Source organism: Mauremys mutica, chromosome 22, assembly GCF_020497125.1.
Source record: "Mauremys mutica isolate MM-2020 ecotype Southern chromosome 22, ASM2049712v1, whole genome shotgun sequence".
NCBI classification, from domain to species: Eukaryota; Metazoa; Chordata; order Testudines; family Geoemydidae; genus Mauremys; species Mauremys mutica.
In genome coordinates, this window is record NC_059093.1 from 3,146,037 (window position 1) to 3,172,683 (window position 26,647).

The following is a 26,647-nucleotide window of genomic DNA, read 5'->3' on the forward strand; positions in this document are numbered from 1 at the left end:
GTTTTTCTTCAAGAAAGAGTAAATTCCCTTCATGGCTGCACAAGGTTTAACTGCTGGCTGGGACAAGCTCCAGGGATGTCAGGCACAGCCTGGGAACACTTTTGTGATATTTTCCTTTCATGTTGTATCAAGAGACTTGGAATTCCATGAAGGAATAACTGTTGCCCCCTCGTGAACTAACATCAGGTGTTTAAGGTGCCTCCTGAGAGGATATTAAAGTAGAACAAATGTGGCACTTTCCCCTAAACGACACAAGCTGCCAATATGACTAAAGGATATGTTCCCAGCTCCTGAGCAGAGTTTGGAGCCTTGGAGTGAGTTAGTTCCTCACTAGGAGTGAAATGAGTGGACACACTCCGGAGAGTCTTTCCTAATATAATATTAAGTAATGTTTTGATTGCATGCAGAGCCTCCCATAAGGATCAGGGCCCGATGGTGGTAGGTGCTGTCCAAACACATAGTAAGAGAGTGTGGGATTAATCCAGTGCTGAGCTCAGCAGCTACCAGATTCTGGCCTTTCTGGTCACTCTTTCCATCAAAACCAGTTGGCCCAGGTGTCTGTCAAAATTACAGACTGAGTTGGGTTGGGTGCTGAAGTTCTCAAGGTTGGACAGTTGTGTCCTTCCCCCTCTATACCTGTTTTACAACACACTTTTTTTTTTTGATTCAGTAACCCTTTTGGGGTATTTTTTCCTAAGGCCATGTCTACACTGGTAATTCACCAAATGAAGTGAAATCCACCTAATCCTCTTGCAAAATGATTTAAGTGTTCCTACATATAGGCTCGCATTCGCTTCACTACATTGGTCCAATACCTGATTTCAGTTAAACTGGTGCCCGTTTTGCATGCGGACCAGCTCTTAAAACCAAGAAGCGAAATTCTGGCTCCATTGAATTCAATGGGACTTTTGCCATTTACTTCAATCAGGCCAGGATTTCATCCAAGGTCTTCAGAAAGTTAAAATCGGCACAGCTCCATTTAAGTCAACAGGATCTGGCCTAAGAAATGTAATATTAGCTAATTGGTTAATTAGTTAATTATTAGTTGCTAATGAACAGAAACTTCACAGGCATCTATTGTCAACATTGGTGATCAACCTAATGCTGAGCTACGTGGGATCTGCAATACAGCTGCAAACAACTTATCTGCCAAGATCCAAGGCAGATCAGAAGTTCCCCCAAGTGATGGAGAGAAAGAAGGCAGGCTTCAAACTCAAGCTCGCTCCTGGAATCCAACAGCTCTTTGGCCCTACCGAGTCTGCTCTTGGCCTAGAGCTGAATAACTTTTGGTCTCCAGTTGTCGTCAGCCCTTTAGATTTCAGATCAATCATTTCTGAAACTCAGAGCTGTAGCAAAAATGCTTTTTGAGTGTAACAGGATTTTTCACAGCCTACACAGCGGAGGCTAAAGTTGCTCATCACCTGCTGTTGTAATCTGCACCGCTAAGCCTCCAGCTCTATACAGAAAGCTTAACTTTGCTTTGCTTATTTGCGTTCTCTATTCCCTTGCATCCGGCAGCCATATTTCAGGGAGGAAACGCTAAGCTTTTTTCCCCCTGACTCCAGACAAAGGCATTTCAAAGGAGATACAAATTGCTGATTAAATTATTGGCTTTAAGCCTCATCTAGGAAGAGCCCAATTAAAGAAGAGTCCCTGTTAAAGGGAAGAAAGATATTTTCTGTGACTCTCTCTGAGCGCTGTCGAGAAAGAAAGTCCCCCCACTTTGCGAGGGGACTATATTCGTCTCAAGCTAAGAAACGGGCCTGGAGGTTCCCCAGTCTGTCCCATCTAACGTGTCCGAGTCTCACCCTCAAGACAAGGCTAAAAGAGTATGTTTTTGGGGAGTAGGGTTAAGACCCTGAACTGGGACTCTGGATATCTGGGTTCAGTTCCCTGCTCTGCTCATTAATTATTATTAATCTATTTATTTCCATTACAGTAATAACAGAGATTGGTGACCCATTGGGCTACATGCTGTATGAACACATAGTTGGAGACAGTCTTCACCCCAGAAAGCTTGCAATCTAGATAGACAGTGTGCAGGGGAGGGAGGGCACACAGTGAGGGGAGGGGAATTGCACATGGTTACACAGCAGTAGGGTGACCAGATGTCCCAATTTTATAGAGATAGTCCCAATTTTTTTCCCCTTATATAGGCTCCTATTACCCCCCCTCCCACCCCGTCCCGATTTTTCACATTTGCTGTCAGGTCACCCTACACTGCAGGTCAGTTGCTGAGCCAGATGTCTTCTGAATCTGATTGAGTGTCCTATCCACTAGACCACACTGCGTCCTTTTTCTTGGATTCCCTGAGTAATATGGGGGTAAGTCATTTTAGCTCTCAGTGCCTCAATTCCCCATTGGTACAATGTGGAGAATTGACCTGCTTGGTTTTTTTATGGGGCAGGGCCTGTCTTAGTATGCGTTTGTACAGGACCCGGCATAAGGCCCTGGTCTTGTTTGGGGGCTCTAGGTGTTACTGTCACACATTAAATAATAAACCTGTTCAAACCAGGAGAGCCATTCAGCCATTGGAACAGAAAGTTTCAAGTAGCCCAATCCATTCTGCACATTCAGCTTTCCTTCAGGAGCTTCCACGGCCAATACAAGGGAAGCATAAGGGGGAACTGGAGTGATCTTTGATTAGTTGCATAGTGTAAATGCTATGACAGCTCCTGTGTTTCTTCATAAACCTAGTTCTCAGGCTGACTGTGTAGCAGTTCGTGCATCTTTCCATGAATCTGCCTCATGTAAGCCTGGGCAGACTGATGGTTCTGCTCAGTGGTGTCGATCCCAAGCTTGTCCTTGGTTTCAGCTGGGTTTCAATTTGTTTTTTTTTATTAATATTAAACCAGTGATGCACAGTAAATCTCCAGGGCTTCAAACCAACACTGGAAAATGGTTTGTGTGAATGCCCTGACAGCTCATATCCCCACACTCTGACCCCGCTGAATAAAAAGGGCCTGCTGACAACGTATGCCCACAGGGCTCATCCCCCAAAGGTCTGAGGGAAACCCCTGCTAACTGACATCCCTATGGACAGATCCGCAAAGGAAACTGAACTCCTCAAAGTCAGATCGCCAGATGTTTGCACAAGCCCCTCACAAACTGGGATCTGTATTGATTTTTCCCCATGGGTTTGCATAAAATCCCTGCCCCTTGCCTGGCTCTGCTCCTGATCACCTCCAGTGCATCATTAACAGACTCAAAAAAATGTTTCAAAGAAAAGGAAAAGAAAATAGACTCTCTAGGGCCTGATTCTTCTCTGCTCTGTGTCACTGCAACCCACTTGGAGTCAGTGGAACTGCACCTGCATAAATCTAGTGCAACATGGTGGAAAAGCAGGTTCTCTATCATCTGTACACTGCCAGCTGTTTGGGGCAAGGATTGTGATACTCTCTGCCTTTGGAAAAACACCCAACTCTACAATCTAAATAACTAATAATCATTGGATCAAATTCACCTCTGGTGTAACTCCACTGCTTTTTCTCCCTGCAAAGCTATAGATCAAGTCCATCCTCCTGCAATGAAGTTACTTCAGGGATGAATTTGACCCATGGCATTCAGACTAGGTAAGCATCCAGGCTGAAGATGCTGGGATAGTGGAGGACTCAGACTTCATTAGATTCTATTATAAAAGGATGATATACTATCTTCACAGATAAACGCAACACTTAATGCAGCGGATTGCTGAGTAGAGAAACTGGGGAGTTATAGACGTTAAGAAAGTGCTTTTGCAAAGCTACAAACCTATGGAATGTGAAACGACCAAGATTAGATTGAATTAATATGTACGGGTGTTTCTTTTAATAAAGATTTCCTGCACAAGCATTTCATAAAAATGCAAATCTTGGTTGAGATTTATAATTAGTAAGGATATGTGCGGAGCTAACAAATCATCAGCAAAGCCAAGCTCACCACAGATAATTGCATAGATCTGAGCTCAGTGTCTGATCAGACCCTCTGAGCCTTACAGACGCCCAGCCACTTGGGAGGAGCGCCAGTGCTGTGGGTACAGGGTCTCTGTAACAAGAGGCAAGACTGGATGGACCACTGGAATTTCCAGCAAGACAATCCTTCTGTGCCTGCGTTTTTCTTCTTTTCATTTGTAATATGGTAGCATCTAGGAGCCCTAAATGGACTCAGGACCCCATGGCACCAGGCAACACGCACAGATATAGTGGAAAGACCATCCCTGACTCCAAGACTTTACAATCTAGTATAGCCTGAGAATACATCAGAATTCATCTCAAGTAGCCACACTTCCCATACAAGGGCTATTGATTGTCACAGCATTTCTGCCACTGCCTTGGAAATGAAGTCCGGGCATTGAAACACCCCCTTCCCCCATTCATAGCCTCGCCAGGCCAAACAGAGAACAAGGAGCTCTTGAAATTGCACAGAAGCAGGGCCGGCTCCAGGCACCAGCTAAGGAAGCAGGTGCTTGGGGCGGCCAATACAAAGGGGCGGCGCTCCGTCCACTATTGGGGCGGCCCATCCGAGTCTTCAGCGGTGAGTCCCTCAGTCCCTCTCTTTCTCTTTGAGCTGCCGCCGAAGAGGAAGAGAGGGAGTGAAGGACCCCCGCCGCTGAAGAATGGAGCAGCACGATTGAGCTGCTGCCAAAGTGCCGCCAATTTTTTTTTTTTTTTTTTGGAGGGGGGCTGTTTGGGGTGGCAGAAAACCTGGAGCTGGCCCCGCACAGAAGCCCCTCAAGTTTTAAGTGCAGGAACATAAGAATATGAGGAGGGACGGGGAGACCATACCTATGGCTACCGGTTCTCCAGACAGCCCTCAATGGATCATGCTGAAAAACACCCCTTCTTCCCTTTCACCCAGCCTGGGCCATTGCTCCATTACGTGTGGTGGAATATTAACTCTCTGATCACTGTCACCCAATGGGAGCCGAATGGTTATTCATTACTAGCATTGCTTTCAGGTCCCTGGACTCATCTCTCTTAGGCCATGTCTAGATATACAGCTCCGAAGCCGTGCACTGGTACCAGTACAGCTGTGCCACTGCAGTGCATGGGGGAGAGCTCTCCTGTCAGCATAAGAAAACCCCCTCTGCGAGCGGCATAAGCTGTGTGCGCAGGAGAAGCTCTCCCGCCGACAGAGCACTGTGCACACCAACACTTATGTCGGTGCAATTTATGGTGCTTGGGGGGAAGGGGTGGAATATTCACACCCCTGAGTGACATGAGTTTCACTGACACAGGCCATAGTGCAGATACAGCCTTAGCCTGCAAGATGTAACAAATATGATGGAACAATCCTTTGTACAAGGGGATCTAGCGGCAAACTCACAGGGTGCTCCACTCACCGCTTGTCTGGCACCTCCTCTTGGTCGCTCTGGGGATTACCCCTTCCGCAGTCTGCACACTGTTACTCCCTCTCTGTGGTCTGCAGCTCCTTGCTCACGCCAGGAGCCTCAGCATCTCCTCTGTGACGTAACCCTCCTCTGGGGTTCTCCGCTCCAGGCAGTGTTCCCCCTTCCAGGATACAGTCCATCAGCAGTCCTAGGCAGTCCTCCCATCCACTGCCTCAGTTCCTGGTGGCTTGTAGGGGAACCCAGGCCTGCCCTCTTCTCCAGGCTCCAGTCCAGGGACCCTCTCTACCCCTTCCCTGGACTGCTTCCTACGCTATCATTCCCCTTCTCTCTCTGGGTGTGCCAGCCGCAAGAATCCTCCACCCAAGGAGTAACTGCAAACACTCCTCCCTCTTCCCAGGAAGTAACTGCTACATGCATTCCTGCAGCCTTTCCCAGCAGCTTGCCTGTAGACTAGGCCTATTCCTGCACCGGTGAGCCTCTCTCTAATTACCTGCCTCCAGCCTAAAGCTCCCCTCTTTGCAGCCTAATTAGTTAATTAGGCCCACCTGGCCCAGTTCAGCTCTTGCAAGGCCAGAGTGTGGAGCACTTCCCCTTACATAAAGTCAAGGGGAAGAAAAGAAATAACAGCAACAATAGAGATAAAATTCTATTCACTGGTGCCTTAGAGTCCAACTGGAGATCTGAGCGGAACTAGTCAATTGCAAGTATTACATTTTCTGAGTTTCTGGTACTGCTACTCATTTACTCCACAAATTAAGATGAAAGGTAAGAAAAGCTGGGAGAATTGGGACCTAAATTGCCATTTAGCCCACCAAGATTTACCCAAATCTGCTCTGCAGTACAGCTGCTTTAGCATCACTCAGGAAATGGGAAAATAGAATGCATCTCTGTCATAGGTCTCACCCCCACTTGGAGCTGTTAGGTTCCAATGTGGGGACCTGCCTTGGTTTCCCTCTAAACTAAAATCCTAGTTTAGATCTAGTAAAAGCTGCCACCACTCAATCAGGAAATGTGGATTGAGACACAGTCCTTCCCCAAAATCCTAGGGGATTCCAAAAGCCCCAAATCCATGGAGTTCTTACACCCAGGAGAAATAAACCATTCCCCCATGCTTCCTCCCCCCTCCCTTTTCCTAGGAGAGACACCAGGATTTAACTACAGAGGGATACCTCCCCCTTCCCCTTTCCCTGAGAATCCACCCAAGGAAAGATCAACCAAGTCCTTAATAGAAAAGAATTTATTAAAGAATAAAAAGAAAGTAACTTGTCTCTGTAATCCAAGATAGAACCATACAGGGTCTAAATTTATCAATCTCTGGAGAGAATCCCCCCTCCCCCTTTCTTTCTCAGTGAAAGCAAAGTAACAGCAAACAGGAATAAAGAATTTCCTTTAGCCAACACACAATTGCAAATGTAGAAATCAAATTATAAGACTAATTCGCCTTTCTAATTAATACTCACTATTAAATAGTAGAAACTACTCCAGGAGAACTTGGAGACATGACTGTCCTCTCTTAGATCCAAAGAGAGCTCTGAGCAAACAAGGAACACAGACAAAGGCTTCCCTCCACAGAGATTTGAAAATAATCTTGTCCCTCATTGGTCCTCTGGTCAGGTGTCCACAGGTACTGCTTGTTAACCCTTTACAGGTAGACAAAAACCTTAACCCTTAACTAACCGTTTATGACAATCTCTTTGTATAGTTCTACCTTGTTCTTCTCCTTGGTATCAAATCAGAAATCATACTAAAAAAATAAATGAGGTAGTAAGGTTCATGGCCACTTGAATCCCTGGTGGAAGAGAGTTCAGCAATTGTGGGTCAGTCGCTGAGAAAGTTGAGTCCACTGCATTCACATCTCACCCACACAAGTGTCATTTAAAAGTTTCCAGCCTTAAGATGGTGGAGACATTTTGGAAAACGTGCACACTAAACACTTAAAACCAGGCAGGAAATTAAAAAAAAAAAGTTCTGAAAATCTCCTTATTTCTAAAAAAAATCTCAAAGTTTTGGGGGTCTGATGTGAGTCTGAACGCTTGGGGGTTGGTTATCTTGAAATCTGGTAAGAGGCTTTGAAAATTTCAGCCCAAATGTATAAAGTGATACTTTTGTGCCAATGTTTACATCTCTAAAACTTCCAGTGATGGAGAGGTTTTTACATTGCTCCTTATAGAACAGGCTAGACAAACACATGCCAGGGATGGTCTAGATTTTCTTGGTCCTGTCTCAGCACAGGGGCATGGACTAGATGACCTCTGGAGGTCCCTTCTAGCCCATTTCTGTGATTCTATGCGGAGTCCTATGCCCAACAGGTGCTGAGATATTACAGTGTTGAGCATGGTATAAACACATCTAGAGAATAGAACAGAACAGAGGGCGTCACACACTGTCCGTATGGGAAGACAGGGACCACAGCAGAGCTGTCCTGCCCTGTGTTCTGCAGCAGAGAGACATTCAGAGGAATGAGAGAAATGAGCTCATTTAAATGGTATTTGAATCCCCACTGGGGGCTCTTACCGAAATGGAATTTGAATGGAGCGGCTGAGTGCAAGGTCGAGAGCTGAGAGCGGCCCAGGAGCTGCTCTCCTCTGGCAGAGTTATTTAAAATTTAAACCCACAAATTAAACAATTCTTTTTTATGATGATAAGAGTCCATGTTCCGAGTCCCTGAACACCCCTTCGCTCTGTGCAGCTATGCTGAGAAGCCCAACGCTGGCTGAAAAACCACTGTTCACAAACGGCTTATGGATTTCAAGAGCAGGTCTGTTCATTCCCAACCAGCCCACATAGCCTCTCAAATCCCCTTTCTGTGCCTAAGCTGCTAGGCCGTGACACTCACTTCTCCCACTGGACAGTGTTCTGCATGGCCTTGGAGGAGGGAGAGGGCCTGAACCTCTTCTCATTTACGCCAGTTTTACAAGGGGGTAACTCCACTGACTTAATGTTGCAGTCGAGTTCCACTTTGTGCTTGTAGATTCATATTTAAAGCTGTGATGCAGAGCAAAACTCAGGAGAGGAGGTGGGAGAAAAACAAGCCCTGATATTTTTACGCAGGATTTTTTTGTGTCACCAAATGTAACCTATTTTTTTGACTCCTTAAGTGCTTGTTCCTCTCCCACGCCCACCTGCTGCACGGATGTAATGTGGTTAAATGGAAGCTGGAGCATGAAAGGATAGAGATTCTCACCCATGCGTCTAACTATGGACAAGAGTAAATGACTAGAACAAGAACTGGAAGTGTCTCACATAAAATAAAACAGAAGAAAAATAGGTATCAGACAGTATACAATTTGATGATGCAAAGAAAGATTTACCTTTCCCAATGCAAAGCAGAGTTGCACTGTTAGTGTGAGGTCATTACTGGGGATGGTGGGAAAATTGCATTGGAATTTTTTTTCTATAGAAAATAGGATTTTTTAACAAACAACTATTTTGGAGGAATGTGTCTGCTTTCCTCAAAAGTTTTTCATTTTGCTCCAGAAAACCAAACACCCAAAAACTGTTTTGACAAAAATTTTCAGCATTTTTGGCCAAGAATGTTCTGGTTTTATGTGTTTTTTTTTATGAAGAGTCAAAATTTTCAGGGGGGGGGGAGAATCCATTTTCTGACCAGTTCTAGTATCTATTTTTAGGCTTCAGGGATTCATGCAGGCATTAGCTTTTGAGGGCTAAGAAGAAGTTTTCCCTGGGGACAGGTTATCCCATAACTGCATCTCTGAAGCAGCTGGTGGTGTTGGTGTTGGTGAGAGGATACTGATTATGGACAATGGTCTTATACAGGATGGCAATTCCTATGATGCTCTCTAGCCTGGCTGCACCTGGCATGTTTTGCAGCATGGCCTGAGGGAACAGTGATTAGTACAAAGAGCAGGAGCAAATCTGTGGCCTGGCAACTGGGGGCTGGAGAGTGTCCGTTCCAAGCTCGATTCTAGGCCTACTTTGGTTTTCATGGCCCTATTTAATCAGCTGTTGATTTACATTATTCAGCCAGTCAAAAAAACAAGGCAAATCAACTGTTGCTCTTCTGCAATTTGCTTTCCTTGAGGTGGCAGACACCTATGAGAGGCTAATTAACCTTCAGGGTTTAAGGCAGAGGATTTTATGTTTGTTTGTTAGAACCTGACTAGTTGAAGATTACTGTAAAATTTTAATTAAGTTATGCAAATTGTTTCCCCACTTATGTGCTATAAGAAGATGGCTGGCAGCAGTCTGTGTTTACATCCGCGTGCAAACATACACACCCACACGCAACACACACATGCTCCACTCAGAGTCACTGCAGTGAGGGGAGTCAGCTCGGGTGCCCTATCTCCAGGAATAACACACTCTTGATGCTTTCTGGTTTGATAATGCCATTGCTCCTTCTGCTGTCCCCAACTAACTGTGGCCTGGTGCCATCGCACGAGGCTGCGTCATCTCCATGGGGCTTGTGCTCTCGCTCTCCCAGCGCCAGCCCTCTCCATCCACCTGCCCTAGCTCTGGCCAGCAGCAGCGAGTTGGTGCCGACCCTCCGACCAGCACACTCCACTAGTGGGGCCCAGGAACGACTGAGCAGGAAGAGCCATTCCCATTGGCCAGGCATTGGCAGCCATCACTGTGGGGCCCGAGTGAATGTGCTAAACAGAGATGGCAGAGCAGGTTAGCAGCCTGGCATGGCCAGCTCCCAAACCTCTTAGGGCTGCTGTGATGGGCACTTGATCAACAATGGCAGCATGAGCAAAATGACCCATGAACAGCAGCAGTGGTGAGTTACAGAAACAGCCCTTGCGGTGGCATTCTGAACGGTGTGTCTAGGTGGCCTGTGTGTACAGGCAGAGGGTGTCTGTGTGGGCGAGCACCTGTTACTATCGGACCAGCTGTCTCGGGTGCTCATACCAAGGGATCTGAGCACTGGGTGTGCAACCCTTGAGTTCTCTGACCCTGCAGGAAGAGCAGCTATTGTTGCTGGGTGTGCATACAGGGAGAAGCAGGTCGCCCCCCTGTCTGTGTTCCCACATGGTACTGGAAACTCATGCCCTGGGCTTCCCATTGTGAGGAATTTCTCTATTGTGTTAGCCAGTCATCACAGCGGAGGACCCTAGATGGTACCTCCAGTCACAGCTGGACAAACCATTCTGTGAGCCAACCGCAGTATGAGAACCTGCCATGCTCAGCTTCTCATGGGGGTTTTCAAAAAAACTACCCCCCAATTTTTTCCTTTTTGTCTGTGCATTTTCAGCAGCTTTTCCCAGCATAGCCCCCTTCCCCCCCCCCCATGTCCTCTCTCCCGCACAAAAATGCTGTGCCCTCAGGCGTCCTACTGAAGAACAGGGAAAGGGAAGCTGAACTGAAGTTTAAAGATGGGAGTCCAACAGCTTCATGGTGTGGATCCTCGAAAAAAGAGAGGGATCCATTGATGGACCCAGCTCCTGGCCAATCCCCTGGGCTTATCCTCACAGCTCAGTTCTCCATGTACCAGGAGTGGCACATAACCACACACCCCCCCACAAAACCACTGTGCAGTGTACATGAATTGGGTATTATTCCTTTACATAGTTTGGGAGCCTTAAGGGCCTCACCCGACTGCCTTCTAGTGCACAAGACACCAGAACCTGAGAACAGCAGTGCACAGATGGAGGTGGCCCTGTGAGTTGGTACATTGCTAGGAAACACACTCATTTGGAACGTAACTGTGGTTTTCTTACACCCTTAGAGCTGTGCGGAGAGCAGTGACACAACGTGCCGGTAAGCCCCCTTGCTGGGGGGAGTGGTGCATGCAACTGGGACGGCTGGTAGAGCTGGTACAAGGAGAGCTGTAGGTAGAAGCATGCCACAGCAGGCCCCTGCTTTAAAATAGGAGGCATTATGGGAATCAGGACTCCTGGGTTCTCTCCCTTGCTCTGCCACTGATGCACGATGGGGCTTTGTGACACTCACTTATCTGACTTCAGTTTCTCCCCCATTGGTGAAGTTAAGGTTAATAGGGATGCTGGGGGTTGTGAGGATTCATTCATTAATGGCTGCAGAGTGCTCTGAGCTTCTCCGAGGCAGCTGAGAGGTGCTATGAGTGCAGTGCATATTTGTTACTGATGCTGAATAAGGTCTGTTTCTGCCAGAAAACACTTTCAAAGGAAAGGGTGCAGACCCTCTCCCCTCTGCATGTTGGGGCAATCAGACACTTGCTTAATGCCTCCAGTATGATAGAACATTTTAGAGAGAGAGAGAAAGGGAAAGAAAAGCTATTTTATTTCAATGCAAAACTATCTACTTTAAATACCCTTTTTATTACATTATCTGCATAGCAATACTAATAATAGATCTTGTTGGCAGTTCTAATGAGGTTGGAGAATATAAGGTTTCCAATAAAGTTAATTGTTGCCTTTAATATTCTCATACATTTGTACATGGTAAATCTTTAAAGGAAAAAAACCCTAATTTCTTTCCTATTAAACATTCAAGAACAGTCCAATCTCTGATGGGGAAAGAGCACATGCTCCTGTGGGCCACTCACTCACCTCACTTTTGCTTTCTGCCACGGACAATGTCAGCCCCACTTTGGGCTAATGAACTGGAAGGGGAGGATTTTCCATTTCCTGAAGAGGGGGCTTGAGTCTAACAGAGTATGTGTGAAATGAGTGAAAGTTCTCCACTACGGTCAAACAGGAAATTTCTGCAGCACAGAAAAGCCCTACATGGTGTGACACAGTTAAGTAAGCTAGGAGAAGCCCAGGAGTGGTGTAGCAGTGGGCGGTGTAGGTCACCATTGCAGAGCTGGCTAGAGCTGCTCTGCAATTGGAGCTCTGAAACCACTCTTGTTTGCATGACAGAGAAATGTGTTGGGCGTGTAGGGCCACACCTCCCTCCTATCATAACCTAAGCCCCTTTCCTTTCCTGCAGTCTCATAATACAGCTCCATCTAGGCTGTTTTTAGTGTTTGTTCTAAACTTCATCATAGCACAGGAGGAAGCTGCTATTTCAGCTCATCTGTCTCCATGCCTGGGGGCTGATTTCTCATGGACATCTCCATTAACCCCTGGATAGGTAGAACAGGACGCCCAGTTTAAGGTGCTTGCAGCCCAGGTACATGATGTATGAATGGAAGCATGGAGGCTAGGGATGTAACAAAGTAGTGTAATGTCTGGCAAAGACTTGCTCACTTCTGTTGAAGTCTGTTAGTGCTGTTTGGAACTATGCTGGGTACTTGTTTGGATTTCCAGTCTCTAGCTCAGGGGTAGGCAACCTATGGCATGGGTGCTGAAGGCAGCACACAAGCTGATTTTCAGCAGCACTCACACTGCCCAGGTCGTGACCACCAGTCCAGGGGGGGCCTCTGCATTTTAAATTTAATTTTAAATGAAGCTTCTTAAACATTTAAAAAATGTTATTTAATTTACATACAATAGGTTAGTTATATATTATAGACTTATAGAAAGAGACCTAAAAATGTTAAATGTATTACTGGCACCTGAAACCTTAAATTAGAATGAATAAATGAAGACTCGGCACAGCACTTCTGAAAGGTTGCTGACCCCTGATCTAGCTTCATCACTTCCCTGTAGGGAGGGACTGGGATCAAACAGGCCTTTTGGAAAAGGTGCAGATCAAGGGGGACAGGAGGGAGGAGACTGCTGAGGCATGATAGACTAAGTCAGAGATGGGATTTGGAAGCTACCATGACAGGTGTCAACGTAAGAATTCAGAGGGATGACAAACTGACAGATTCTTGGTGGCTGCAGATACACAGAAGAGGCCCCAGAAATCAGAGTGCAAGAGCCAGACAGACCCAGGGGCTGGCTTGAAGCCTGGTATGGATGGAGGGAGGGGGGTAAGGGGTAGGGTAAACAAAGATGAGAGCATGTCGGTGGAGCAAGCACTGAGCTTGGCCAAACTTGCCTCTGAAATTACTTGTTTCTTAGTTTCAATTGAGTGGCCACACAAGTTGGGCCATTCCTTTCCAATGCTCCATTTTACCCACGGGGTGTGTCCCTCAATGATCCCTGCCCCATCTCCCCCTTTCCCTCCGCATGTTGATAACCTACTACAGCAGCAGGATAATTGATAAGGGACCCCACCATTGGCTGTGCCTGAATTCATAACAGGTGGTTGGCTAATTAAGTGTGCTTTATGCACACAACACTGTTTTGCTCAGTGTAATTGCAGATTCCATATAAATAATTCACAGGGAATTATTATACGGAGGACGTCACCTGCCTCCTCATAATTTGCTTAACTGAAATAGGCTCTTTCATCATTTTGCACTGATTTGCTTTAAGACCATGTACACAGCATCATTTACAGGCAGGCTTCAGGGAAGATTACTTAAATTTAATTAAATTATGCAAATTATTTGTCCACTACGTGGAGAGCAAGTGTGGACACCACTACAAGATGGAGTTTAAGGGCAGTAAATAGGAGCCTTAAACAAAACAGCAAGACTATCTTACCTTTCATCCTGAAGGGGGTCATAGTGCTTTTCACGAACAGCAGATAGGAATCAGTGCATCCACTGCTGAAATGGCATTATTGATTTGTATTATAGTAGTGTCTAGTGGCCTCAGCTGAGATTGGGGCCTCGTGGTGCTAGGAGCTGCACAAAACATAATGAGAGATTGACCCTGCCCTTAAGAGTTTACAGGCTACATAAGAAAATGTGGTACAGGAGAGAAAGGAAGGATTATTCTCCCCATAAGCCAATGGAGAAATAGGCCCAGATGCACAGATCATCCAAGGTACTGAGCCACCTAACTCCCATTGAAATCTGCAGGATTTAGCCACCAGACTCGTGCAGCAAGGGATAAAGCAGGGGCAGAGTGTGGGACTTCAGCGGCAGGATGCCTGGGTTCTACCGCTAACTGACTGATCTGAGGCATTCACTTCACTGTACCTCAGTCTGCACCATGAGAACAATACTGCTATTGCCTTGCTCTGTAATGGCGCTAAGTACTTCCATTATTAAGTACGGATCCAGGGTTCTGTGAAGGAAGGGAAGAGGAATACTTAGACTGTTGTGCTGTGCTGCTTGGTGCTGGCAAACAGCTGCTATGTTTCATCCCAGAGACAGCTGCATTTCAGTGGTGGCTGAAGTGACCCCTCTGGTTATTTTAAGTCTGTTGAATGATTTGGGATGAAAGGTGCTTTATAACTTTAAGACGCTCACCATCAAATACACAAACAGCAACACCACACAGGAGTTTAGGACAGTCCACTGTTAGGTGAAAGCCTCTGTCTTTATCCTGCTCATTCCCATCTGAATCGGCAACTTGGCCAGACATTCCCCACACTGCACATGAGAGCACTGGCAGGTACTGGAGGTGGCCAAGCACTTGCTGTCACCACTGGGTAAGAGTTGTGAAGATAGAATGATGGGGAATTCAGGATGGAGGAGGGTAACACTCAGCCCTCTGGGAGGGCTGGCTTTGCACTTCAGCTTGACTTTACTCACCACAAAATGTCACTTAGTTGGAGACATGTTGTACCTAGGACTGAGGTGCGGCGGCAGAGCTGTGGGAGGAGCTAGGACTAGACTCTTGAAGGGGTTTGCTCATCAGGACTGAATTCGAGTGGCAGGGCTGGCTGGCAGAGAAGGTATTACTTACCTCTTGGGATTGATGGGAGCACAAGAAACCTGCCCTAGCACAACCCAAAGGCTCTTGCACCCTTGTTTTCATGAGCACTACGATTCAGCCCCAGCACTGAATTAGAGGGGTAACATTTGGCATGATCTAGTTCTGCCATCACAATCTTTTTATCTTGGCTGGAGATATTTCTCCCACCCAGCACGATGCCACAGTGACACCAGATTCGCATGGAGGCCTGAGCGACCAGCAACCTTATCTTGTTGTAGCAAGCGGGCCTACTTGGACTGGCCCATTGAGAGTGCCAGAAATTCATTCCCCACAGCTGGATAGCCCCCTCCCATCACACCTGACTTTCAAGACTGTAGTTACCATGGCACATTGGCCTTTTCTGCCTAGCTGCCAGCCCATCTCTGCCAGGGCCACTGAATAGCAAAGAGCAATTTAAGTTTCTTTGTCTCCCTTATCCGTGTGAGCAGCCATTCTAGTCCTTTCATCCCTCTCTAGTTCTGTCTCTTGGACTTCATAACAGGGCCATGGTGCTGACTGCTGATCAGCCTGAGCTTGGACAACCAGAACAGGGGCAGGCAAAACATTCATTGTTCTCAGACCTGGGGCTAGAACCCCTTGATCCTAGGAGTAAGCTCCATAGGTGGGCTTCAGGATCTCAGTCTGGGACTCCCTCTGTGAATGGCACCAGCAATTTCTTTACTCATGTAATCAGGCAAGGACTAGACACTTCTAGTCACTGTGAGGGGAAGGGGACAAGAAATGGAACTGAAATGCCCCTCAGGATGGGCAGTGGCCATCCTCAAGGTTTGTAGAGAGCACGAAAGGGACCGTGTCCAAGAGCACTAGTCACAGCAACCAAAATATGCAAAACTGTAGCCCATAAAGATTGTGCTCCTGGCACTGTGAAATCCTAAACTCATGGAAGTCAACAGGAATTTTGCCACTGAGTTCAATGGGGCCAGCGTTCCATCCTCTAGATCTTGAAATCACCGGGAGCTGCAGGTGCTAAGCACCTCTGAAAATCAGGCCACTTAGGCACCTAAATGCATAATAATTTACTAACTGTAGGCACCGTTCTCCAAACAGTTTGAGCCATAACCTCTCTGCATGTCATTTTCCCCCTCTGCAAGGCTGATAAATAATAGCTGCCTTGTGGGGTGTTCTGAGAATATGAATATTTGTCTAGTGCTTTAAAGGCATAAATTGCTGTGGGAGGGTTAAGTATTATTTTCCCAAACAAACAATCAGTTTCTGGTGGGTACTTATTTTGTACCAGCCTCTAGAATGTGTTATGACTCAAGAATTCATTCCCTGTATCTGACTGGGGGAAGGGGTTCTCTTAAACTCAGCCCGGCCATTCTGACTGTTCTAGGAAAAAGGTGAAGGGGGCCTCTCTCACCATTATCTTCATGCCCTCCTCCACATACCCTCTTTTACTACATCTAGTACCAGGGATACTGCCAGCTCCACCTCCATATCCCTGCAGTGGATGGCAACAGAGGGTAGGGAGACCCAGGCCCACCGTACTCCTCCAGGTCCCAGTTAGTGGCAGGTGGTCCCGCCCCTCAGTCAGCAAGGAAAACCATACACACTGTCTTACTTGCCAGCAGTGCAACTGCACCAAAGTCTGGCTCCCCATGGCTACTTCCTACCCAATTCCGCCTTTGTTGCTCTGTCAACACCAGGATCCATCTTGCTGCTTGGCAGGTGGGTGGCATCCTCTCCAGTAACTTCTCAGAGCCTTCAGTCTCCTCAGGCAGCAGGATGCTAGTCTGCTTGGCCACTGGTCCAGGATCCCAGAGAGGGCTCTGCTTCCTAGAAGACGTCTGCCTCCTTCCCTGTTCCAGCCCCAACTGAGCTACAAGATCCTCCTTTTATACTTCCTGTCCTGATAAGACAGCAAGTGTGAAAAATTGGGACAAGGGTAGGGGGTAATAAGAGCCTATATAAGAAAAAGACCCAAAAATCAGGACTGTCCCTATAAAATCTGGACATCTGGTCACCCTACCTGCCCCACTACTTCGGGCAAAGGAGGTTGGGCAGGATTGGCTCCGCCCACCAGGGGGAGGGTAACAGTCCCTCACTCTTGTGTCCAGAGGGAGCCCAGTCAGCCTCACTGCACACCATCATGCCCTGATAGCACTGGCTGAAGCCTGTGGCTGACATGTAGCTGATCACAGGAGAATTTCACTTGTGTCGGGGACTCTGGAATTTGCAGAGCCACCACAGCTAGCAGCTCCTATGCAATGCCCCTGTGGCCAGCAAACATGGGCCAGGCAAGTGGAGAAAGGCTAACACAGAACCTGTCCATTCTCCATCCCAGGTATTTACAGCCTTCAGGGACTTCTGGAGAGCTCAGGGTCTATTTCCTGGGCAGATAGGCTGCTTTCTGGCCTGTCATTGTCAATCTGTTCAAGAGAGTTTCCTCAGTAATTCCCAAGCAGGATCTTTGCCCCCCTTCTGAGTCACTAGAGTTTGTTTTTGTCATAAGGATCCCCATGTTTCTAATGAGCTGTCAATTACATATGCAAATCAGGGTAGCAGGCACTGAGAGCCCTCAGTCTGCACTTTACAGCGAGACCATTACCTCCAAACGTTTGGGAGCAACTCCTATTGCTAGCAATGCATCTTTTATTTTATGTTATGTTATCTATGGCATTGCATTGGAAAAGTCCAAGTACGACCAATTAGCTAAAATAATAATTAGTAGCACCTTCCATCCAGGGATCTGAAATTAAGAAGTAATTCTTCTGCTCTACTCTGTGCTGATTAGTACTGGACACAATACTCCAGTTGAGGCCTAGGTGCCACATTTCAGGAAAGATGTAGACAAATGAGAAAATCCAGAGAGGAGCAACAGAAATTATTTAAACTTTTAGAAAACATGACCTATGATGAAGGAAGATTGAAAAAATGGGGTTTGTTTAGTTTGGAGAAGAAGACAGGGGACATGAAAACAGTTTTCAAGTAGATAAAAGGTTGTTACAAGGAGGAGGGAGAAAAAATTATTCTTAACTTCCGAGGATAGGACAAGAAGCAATGGGCTTCAATTGCAGCAAGGGATGTTTAGGTTGGACATTAGAAAAAAAACTTCCTGTCAGGGTGGTTAAGCGTTGGAATAAATTGCCTAGGGAGGTTGTGGAATCTCCATCAGTGGAGGCTTTTAAGAGCAGGTTAGACAAACACCTGTCAGGAATTGTCTAGATAATACTTAGTCCTGCCTTGAGTGCAGGGGACTGGACTAGACGAACACTTGAGGTCCCTTCCAGTGCTATGATTCGATGACTACTCCTCACATAAGGGTTATATGGGTTAAACCCAGGAGAATGAAACTGATGAGAGAGACTCACTGAAGCACTCTGAGGTCTCTGAAATTTAAATCTACAAGCAGCTCCCCATTCTATTGTTAAAACAAAGGGAGTGGTCTTCACTAGAAGATTAAAGCTGAATGTAATTTCTCTATGGAGAACAGGTGCACAGTTTTACATTTCTAGATGTACTCTGATCATAAACATGCTTGTAAGAGCCATATAGACAATAGTACAAACAAATGTAAGGGTAGAATTGATCTACTTGTAAGTATTGTTGGAATGAACTAGGGAGCAAATAAAGTGCTCATGACTCCATATAGAGCATTAATAAGTTCAGTCATAGATGAGAATCAAGTCTTAAGCTCTGCATCCAGAGCAGAGCTTAAAAATTTAGTCAGTTCAAGTACTACGAATTGCTTGTGGTGCATTCCCTATACCACTAGTGTGTGTAATGCAGGTAGCTACTGGATTAATGCCTAACAAAAATGTTAGATCTGACATTCTGAACTAAAGTCTAGGGGAACAGAGGAGAGAAGAATAGTGGACAAATGTGAGTCATGTTGGGAATTAAGCAGATGATACAAAGCCCAACACAATCTCACTCATGCTCTTGCGGTTAAAGTGTGGGTTAAATAGTTAAGCAAAAGGAAGGACAAGGAGAGTAAGATCCATAGTTGTGGGGTTGTAAATTATACCTGGAAAATCATCTCTACATAATTCTAAATCCAAATCTGGAATCAAATAAGGGGGAAGAGTCATTGTATATGACAGATTAAGTTTGAGTTATACGTGGTAAATGGGGTTACCATTGCCTAATGTATAGTGATGGATCTAAAGATAAAAACAATAGAGTTGGAGAAGGTTTTTGCATCCCTGAGATTAGAGTCAAGAAATCTAAGAGAATATTTAATTTTGTAGCCATTATGACAGCTGAATTGGTGGGAATAATGTTACCATTAAACTGGATAAGGCACGTACAGCCTACCGCAGCTGTTCTCTTTTCGGATTCATTATCAGGTATCCTGGCAATTCAAAAGAGTACCTCAGAACGCAAGGATGATCTAAAAAATGAAATATTGTTTTTGACAGAGTTAGTACGCCTGGGTTAAATATAGTACTAGCATGGATTCCAGCACCTGCTGAGATCCCAGGCAATGAAATGGCAGAGCAAGTAGTGAAAAAATGGTCTAAATGGAAAAATCATCAAGATTCTTTTGAGTAAACAGAAATTATAAAGTTTTGTTAAAGGAATGGCAAGAATTGTGGACCAAGGAGAAAAGAGTCTATGAAGTGTGCCCCAAAAGAGGATAATGGGCCATTCCAAAGTTCTGAAAAGATCAGTGAAGTGCCCATATTTAAACTGGTAACTGGGTACTGTGGTTTAATAATTGGTATGTATTGAACAGACAGAGCTGGGCTATGTAACACATCAGGTTAAAGAAACAGCCAATCAGCTAATATGGGAATACAGGGAGTGATCCAGGAAAGAGGCTCTTTCTGATGAACTTAGACACTTTCCGGTGACAGAATATACTCTGAGGGGTTTAGTGGGAGTGTTGGGCACAGGGGGGTAACGCTAAAGAAGCTCTCCTACATTTTTTAAAGGCTATAGAGTAGGATAAGAGTGTAACAGCTTGAATGTGTAAGTAATATGGTAGCTGGTAGTTATATAAGTGAGTCTGCTTCACCTAAAGCATAAGACAAAGACAACTACTCCTCACATCTGCAGGAGGTACTTATTGTTCCCATTGTACATATGGGGAAACTCAGGCAAAGAGGGGGAGTGACTTACCCAAGATCAGTGTGGCAGGGGCAGAGATACTTATAGGAAACATTTTTCATCTTAACTGTTTTACCTGTAACATAATAAAAACTAAAGGTATCAAAGATCATAGCTTTTACCCAAATAGATTTTAAACTTGACAGGATCCACATATGCTAAATGATAAATATAGTTATCAGAATAAGCTCTCAATGAAATTTATATCTAGGATTTTTCAATATGAGAGAGAGAGAGAGAGAGAGAGAGAGAGAGAGAGAGAGAGAGAGAGAGAACACAGATTAGATTTATAATGTGTATAAAGAAGGGCAAATACTTATGTAACAGCATACTGTCAACTGTGGAACTTAATGCCCCAGGAAATCAGTAGGGCTAAAGGTGCAATTCAATTTCTAAGAAGGATTGGCTATTTGCATCAGTGAATCTCACAGCTACACCTGCTGGGAACTGGAGTAACAATGTTACCAGGCACATCAGTTGTCATGCTACAGCATGAAATGCAGCCCAACAAGGGTCAGGAGGGAATCCCATCTTCAACAGAAAAGTATTGCATGTAAAATAGCCAATTGCAAGTAGCTACATATAGGAGTACGATGTGGCACAGAACACCAGTGATCTGTGCAGCATGACATGTTCATGCTCCTGCTATGTGGACAGCCTAATGGGCCATTTATAGTTTGTCATATAAAGTTGCCTTGTTTCTAGAATGCGCGCACACAAAAATATGCTCAGCAGCCTTTGGCACATGAAGTGTTAAGCTCTGCCATGCTAAAGGTTAGCAAGAGACCCAATAAATGCCCACTTTAACAGAGAAATATTTTTATCAGTAACCTTTTGAGAAGCTAGTTTAATTGCACGCTAACAGACATTCACAGAGCTGCTAGGAGTCACATGGAAGGGAAATGACAAGCATTTGAAGGGTTGTTAAAATTTGAACCTTGGCTTTGTGGGGTTTTACCTGGAGCACTGCCTGGGTGCCTGAAGCCGGCATGTACTCAGCAGCTGTAGGGATGAAAATCTGCTCATGCAGGTATGATTGTATGGTGCTCAGGTATGTGCCAGGCTGTAGTATCTATGGCTAATGGCTACAGTCCTGGGTTAAAACAGATACACGTGTGTGCATCTTAACAGGGGGTTAATGTGGCAGCAGGAGACCTTTAACAGTTGTGTGATGGGTTTTAAGGTGGGAAGACTCTTGCTTAGAAGAATTCTATAAGCCCAACAGAGACAAGGGAGCTTTTCTTTTCAGTGCTGCGGTCGTTTGACATAATGTGTGAGACTCTAGAATGCAGAAGGGGTGTATCACATGCATCATGTGTTTGAGACTGATTGCAGAACCAAGGTATGAGAAAGAAAAAGATCAAACAGACCTCACCAACCAGAAGCCAAACATCCACCAGGTATTGTATAAAAGAGGATTGGCTGCAGCTCTCCTCAATACCTGGTCCATCTACATAGATTTCATCACCTGCCCCAGCTGGGAGAGTCACAGTAGGGGTAAGAATACCCTAAAGGTCTGGTCCAAAACAAGAAATACTGCCATAACCTATATGAAAGGGTTATGGCAGTAACCCTTTCACTCTCCTCACATCTGCCGTCATCCCTATTTTAACCCAGGGCGTGAATGCAATGGTCATAACCAGTTCTTCCAACAGTACAGCTATCATTCAGATGCATTATTTATGAGTTATGGAGAGAGATGTTCAAAGGCAAGAACGAATGTGTAGCCATTGCTTCATTGATCCCCATAGCCCATGCCAGAAACCAGCTGCCTTAGATAATTAAATCCCCTTGTTGCATTCAGACAATCCCTCTGGGGATTTAATTGTGCTAAAGACTTTACATTAATGCTAAGGGTTGGTGTTGCCAGAGCATCTTCCACCCCAGAGTCTCCAAGTCCCTTGCAATCCTCAGGGACCTAGGGTACAGGAAGCTGCAGTGCAGAGAGAGGAAGTGACGTGGGCAAGGCCACCCTGAGGGTTACTGGAAGATGCCCATGTATAACTCAAGAATCCTGACTCCCACTCTGTGTGTGCGCTCTAACGGCTCAGCATATTACCTGCTGCCATAGGGCAGCTGAGCATTGGGATGGGACACCAGTTCTAAAGGCCAGCAGGTGAAAGCCCTGTGATGGGCTGAGTTGAGAGCTTGTGAAGTGGACAAGGGATTAGCAAGGGGCACAGGTGAGCATGTTAGTGGTGATAACTGAAGGCTAATTACATCCCACTGGCAGCAGACCACCAGCTACTATAAACCATATAAAAGAAGAGGTTAGAGTAGCAAGCAGGGCTGTTCCTCCTAAAGGGTGTGGGTGTGTGTATAGAGCATTGTACTTACTGTAGAGAGGCTGTTTTCTTTAAAGGTTCTTTCCCACCCTTTAGTGACGTGACCTCTTGGGGAAGGCCAGGGTGAGTAAAGCAAATGAGGATGGCGATCTGTTTGTGGAAAAATGCTTTCAGTTCAGTTTTCTCAGGGCTTTTTCCTCAAGGGGACTGAGCTGAGGGAAACCCTCCAGGTTTGCGACCACCATGCTAGTAAGTGGATTCTACAAAGCCTCAGCTTCTGAGGCCTGTTACATTCTCACCAACTGAATAGTCTTCCACTCCCACTCCTCTTTCCCTGCCCCTTTAATTTGGTTATTTTAAAACTCAACTAGTTTTCTCCTCCTTGCCTCTAAATGCCTATTTATTTTCAGCTTTTTCTTTTCAGTTGCTGAGTATTTACAGAGCAGAAATTCAACACTCCCTGATTTTAATGGCTAATTTAAAATAATGTGTGAGCAGATATTTCATATTTCTATAGCAGTAGCACCTAGGGGCCTCCATCAGGGATTTGGGGCTTCATGATGCTAGGGCTGCACACGCATGAAATGACAGAAATATTTTTGTCTTCAGAGACCTTACGATCTAAGTTAGGACTATCCTTTCCTGGGCACAGGCTCAGTCCTACTGCTCTCAGGCTGTCTATCTAAGCAAGCACATTCGGCTGAGAGGCCTCAAAATAAGGAAAGGAAGGAATGGTTCAAGTGGGTTTGGGAACTCAGCAGGGAAGGCGAAGTATTGTCTAGTGATTAGAGAAGACAGACTAAAAATCTCATGGTTCCAGGCATTAGCCAGTTGCCTATAGGGGTCAGGAAGGATTTCCCCCCCCTTTTGCATAATTGGCCAGATTTTTTTTGGCCTTCCTCTGAAGCATCAGAGATTGTCCACGACTGATGATGGGACATGGGATGGAGTGGACCAGTGCTCTGAGGTGGAACAGACATTCCTCTTTCTTAGATGCCTGGTTGGCATGTCTTGCCCACATGCTCAGGGTCAAGCTGATGGCCAGATCTGGGGATGGGAAAGAATTTCCCCCAAGTTGGATTGGCAGGGACCTTGGGTTTATTTTTTTGCCTTCCTCTACAGCATGGGGCATGGATAACCTGTTGGGATCTTACCTCATCAGTCCTGTGCAGCTGAAGGGGTCTTGTGCAGTGGTGGCATCTCAGTCTCGCCTGTTATCTGCCTGTGGCACACAGCGATTTAGTGTCCTGAAAAATGAAATGTTTTAGTCTTACCCCTTTTGATGCCCAGTGACTTTAGTATCTGGGTGGAACTGAATGACCTGTGCTATAGGTCAGGTGATCAGACTAGATGACCTGGCCTTAAACTCTATGAAACTGGGTAAGGGGAAAGGACATCTGGGTTACGAAGCCTAATGGTTGTGAGCCTTTGATGAAAGGGATGCATAATAGTATTATAACCATGCTAAACTAAACAGGAAACAATTCCTGGCACTGATGCTAGTCAGGCAAGGGGCAAGCCTCCTGATGGAAGTCAAGGAGGCCCCATCCCTAGCGACATTTCCTGTATTTAATGCACAGAGAAGCTGGAAGGAAGATTCCCAGCACTTGTGTAAGGGGTTTGGATTGGGCAACTCGTGGTCCTTTTCCAACCCTAAAACAAACCAGTCTGTTTGAAGCCTGGCTGGTGGGATCCGGTCTCCCAGCTTTATGCAGGACTCTCTCAAGCAGACTCAGGCCAAGCGATTAAATAAAACATCAACTGTAATACTCTGTAGTCAGAAAACGCCCCTTTCCTCTGCCCCACTTCTCCCACTTCCCCATCCCCGATAGTCTAGAGCTCTGAGCAACAGTCCATCATACCCAACCCCAGCTACAATGCAACCCTGAAACCAATTTGGGATCTTGAGACAGCTGGATTCTTGTAAATATTCCATTCCCCCCTTCTGTTATTTATTTATTTGTATTCTTAACATAATATAAATAAAGCACCATTATAAAAATGGCAGGGAAAGTTCAAACCTATTCATTATCCATTTTGCACAGATTAAAATTTCCATCAAAGCTGCTTGGTTTTGACTTGAGTTGCTTTCCTTTTAATGAGCTTGATATAGAAGGCAAAAGATGCTAATTCATCCGTACATCTCTATCATATCTTGGCTTTTGCTATATAAAGCATCAAGGTCGCATTCTGGGGAAATGTCTTTTTACCAAAGGTGCCATAATAATAATGAAGCAGCAATTTGTTTCAGCAAACTGCCTACAGTAATGAAGCTTAATTATAACTGTGTTATTAATACTTCTGCTTAAGGTAATTCACTTCTGAGCGGGGCGCAGAACAGTAAACTATAATTTAAACACGAATCGAGACCCAATTTAAATCATCAGATCTGCTATGGAAAAAAGCAAACAGAATGACTGATCACATGCAATTCAGAGCTTTCCCTCTGCTCAGCTTCCTGTGAGTTGTCTGGAATTGGAAATGATGCTGTGAAACATCTTAGCTATGTTACGGTTAATAAGCACCTCCGGTGGGTTGGAAGAAAGAATACAAGCTGTCCCTCCTGTGCATGCGCACAGATTAGTGTGTCAGACATACATATATATATATATACACATATATACAGATACACACATGCAGACTGAAATCCTGGTCCATTGACGTCAAGAGGAGTTTTGTCATTGACCTCAATGGAGCCAAAATTTCACCCTTTATTTTTGTTATTTGCGTCTGTTGCAGTAATAGTACCCAAGCCCCTAAGTCATGGACCAGGACCCTAAGGTGCTAGGTGTAGGCATGATACAGAACAAAGACAGTCCCTGTCCCAAAGAGCTCAACTGTCCCAAACTTCCTGCAGATCAGGCTTTGTAGCAATTGTTCTGCTTCCTCTTGCACCATTCCTGGACTTCCTGCTATCCAAGGTCCTGAAACACATCCCAGGAAAAGGCTTTGGCACTAGCTTTCACAAAGGTGCACTACTATTGTTACTAGCCCAGAGCTATTATTTCCCCCTGACACACTGTTTTAGGGTGTGCACTTAGTGATTGAGGACCAGGGTTGTGGGCAGGATCTTTTGCCTCCTGTGCATTTGCTTCTCCAGTGCAGTCACTGGAGGTTTTAGGAAGGTCTCTGCCAAGTCACAGGTTCTCTAACACAGGTCAAACTTAAAACTCTAAAGAGATTTTTTTCCCCTAAATGACTTGGAGATTTTGGGTAAACTAAAAAAAATCAATACGTCAGTTGGTGGATCTCAATAGCTCAGAATGCGCCAAAAAACCGGGGTGTTCACCGACACTTGGCTTCCTGACTCCTCAGAAACTCCATTTTTCTCAACTATTTCTCCTCTCCAAGCAGCTTATCGCAACTCTGGATCACTGTTCTCCAAGCAGTCTTAACTTCATTTCCCTTTCTCAACTCCAGCCTCACCACACACCCCCACCCCTTTCCATCAGGCATCTCCTCTCCAGAATGTGGTCTTTCCTCCAGTCCTCCCTTCTGGGCTCCCTCCTCCCAGTCTAGGCCTCCATCTTGGAACCTCAAGCCCTGAAACCACCTTTTCCCTTCCCCGTGCTCCTGGGGATTTTGCTTTCTTTCCTGTGCTTTCAGCACCTCCAATCACAAGTCATACCCACACCCTCGTCTAGACACCTCTCCCTCTTAGCACTCACATGATTATATGAGCTCCATGAAGCCAAATGACATTTCTACTTTGCTGGTAATAACATTTCCTTGAAAACCCTGCTTGAGTAGGAAATAGAGTGAGAAACCGAAACACACACACTCCTTTCCCATTCCTCTTTAGGGCTTGCTGTCAAAACTGTATTTCCAAATTCTAGCATGCAAAATTCATTCATCCGTACAGGGTTCAGGCAGCTCAATTTGCTTGGTGATTATGCCTAAATTCACCCTTGGCACTGCCAGGTGTGGCTCTGCTAGAAACTGTAACAGAGAAGGGGACATGTAGAGGAGAAGTAAATATATGGAATGTTTCTTGTGGGGAAAGGGGGGAGAAACCTCCACCACAGTTCCACTTGACTGCAACCTCCTGCAGGCTGTTTCATCTCATATTATCTAAGCTCCAACGGGGTGTCCAATTTAAGGAACAACAACTCAAGTCATTTATAGTCCCCTGCTGAGACACAGCATTACGATAGCCGGGGTAAAGCAGCAAAACAGATTTGATGGCCCCTTCTGCAGAGCTGGTCCTGAACAGAGTACCTAAACAGGGCAGGTGTGGCAAACTCTCTCCCAGCCAGAGGGAGAAGGAGCAGCATCACATTAGCTCTGCTCAGCAGGTGCTATGAGACTAGCAATGTGGGGAGGCGCTCTAACTCTCCATCCCTGTACCCTCATCGGGACAGCTCGTTGGGGGGCAGGGG

General features: G+C 45.6%; 1 long non-coding RNA gene across 4 annotated transcripts in view; it reads right to left on the bottom strand.

Moving 5' to 3' along the window:
* The window catches only part of LOC123354760, a 99,409-nt gene that overhangs the window by 39,610 nt on the left and 33,152 nt on the right, over positions 1–26,647 (bottom strand). The window contains exons 3-6 of one of the 4 annotated variants that reach the window (XR_006574865.1): positions 23,423–23,515; positions 22,321–22,418; positions 19,996–20,059; positions 16,545–16,780 (exon numbers count right to left, since the gene is read on the bottom strand). This is a non-coding gene — a long non-coding RNA (uncharacterized LOC123354760). The remainder of the gene's footprint in view (positions 1–16,544; positions 16,781–19,995; positions 20,060–22,320; positions 22,419–23,422; positions 23,516–26,647) is intronic. The other 3 variants (XR_006574867.1, XR_006574864.1, XR_006574868.1) reach the window with 3 other exon arrangements.